The sequence below is a fragment of the Eptatretus burgeri genome, unplaced genomic scaffold (assembly GCF_056783735.1).
Source record: "Eptatretus burgeri isolate ZD-2024b unplaced genomic scaffold, Ebu_testis_v1 Ebu_testis_scaffold_1059, whole genome shotgun sequence".
NCBI lineage: Eukaryota > Metazoa > Chordata > Myxini > Myxiniformes > Myxinidae > Eptatretus > Eptatretus burgeri.
In genome coordinates this window covers 1-1,565 of record NW_028223008.1, presented here as the reverse complement: position 1 = coordinate 1,565, position 1,565 = coordinate 1, and the positions used below count along the sequence as shown (strand labels likewise).

The 1,565-nt window shown below is 40.2% G+C and overlaps 1 long non-coding RNA gene across 1 annotated transcript; it reads right to left on the bottom strand.

Annotated features, from left to right (window-relative positions):
* Positions 1–215: 215 nt before the first annotated feature.
* Positions 216–1,565, bottom strand: LOC147006940 (uncharacterized). The gene is made up of 3 exons (XR_015054514.1): positions 1,442–1,565; positions 1,103–1,176; positions 216–803 (listed from the first exon to the last, which is right to left on the bottom strand). It is a non-coding gene; the product is annotated as an uncharacterized LOC147006940 (long non-coding RNA).

Here is a 1,565-nt window from a genome sequence, read left to right as displayed (position 1 = left end):
AATCTCTCAATCTCAATATCTCAATCTCTCACTCTCTCTCAATATGTCTATCTCAATATGTCACTCTCAATCTCTCACTCTCAATATCTCAATATCTCACTCTCAATATCTCAATCTCTCACTCTCAATATCTCAATCTCAATCTCAATATATCACTCTCAATATCTCAATATCTCACTCTCAATCTCTCAAAAAGACATCACACAAACTTCATATTGCTTTCCTATGGCACACAACAATGCAGCAGCTTTACTTGAATAAAATCACACATAGTTCACAACGCTAACAAAAATATACAACCTTTGTAAAATCACACACGCAATGGAGCACAATAGTGGGTAAAGCAGCAGCAGTTAGCATGGTCACTTTATGGTGAAAATGATGTCTCAAGTTGGTGCTTTGATGTGTTGCAGGATTATGACTTTCAGGACTGATATCTTTTCCCCCTTTTGCATGGGACGTTTTAATAATCTCCCATGGACAATGACTTTTCGCCAAAGAATATGAACAAATGCTGGTGTCTATCCTATTATGCAAAAAGACTGTTAAAGAAATTGGGGAAAAAAATAGATAATTTTAGATGTTCAATAACAAGAGTTCAATTCATGGCAAAATCTGTGTTCACAAAGGGGTCAGTGGTGGCTTTTCAGTTGTTCATTTCACTTCCCTGTTCGAGTGTGTTGGACAATTGAGTATTATTGGTGGCAAAGTTGCTCCTGCAGTCATTCTTCTTACTTGGGAAGGGCTTTCAGGATGGCATTCACCTCTTCAGCCACAGCTGTCAATGCAAACTCGAACTGCTCCTGCAAGATACACATTGCCTTGGGTTGAATAATTGTTGTCCAAGGCTATGGTAATGATAAAAGCAAAATGGCTTTTGTGGTGCCCCATCAAATGGCTTTGATTTGCAACTTAACTTGTTTGGAGTTAGACACTCCTCTTCTCCTTTTCAAAGGTTGTGTTGCATCTTTAATATCAACAAATTAGTGCAAAGCTATAGGACAGCCTGCTTCACTTTTCACATGACTTGGGGTGTGCAAGTCTTTATGGAAACTGGCCACCTCTTGGGCTTGAAGGAAGATAGTGAATGAATAAACATCACCTTCGTTTGCACACAGTTGTCACGCTGGTCCCGAATGTGCTCCAGTGTGGCTGCCATATCCAACTCCTTCGCACCTGCGATTGAGACCAGCAAGCCATGAGACAAAAACTTAAAATGAGCGATGCCTTCTCTGCTGCAGTAAGTTCCATTGTGACCCCCTCATCTACAGGAAGTTCCACTGTGACAGCCTCATCGACAGGAATGTCCACTGTGACCCCTTAATCTACAGGAAGTTTCACTAAACATCATCATTCAAAAGATTCCCACTGCACATATTTAAGTGCCAGTAGCATATTAAAATAGAGGATTAAGAAGGATTGGAAAGTGAAATAAATTTACCTTTTGCCATTCTGTTGAGTACCATATCGATGAGCAGATAGGTGCCTGTACGACCCACACCGTTACTACACCAGGAATGGGGGAGAGGAGGTGAATAATTTTAATAACAATCATTTGTAAGCAC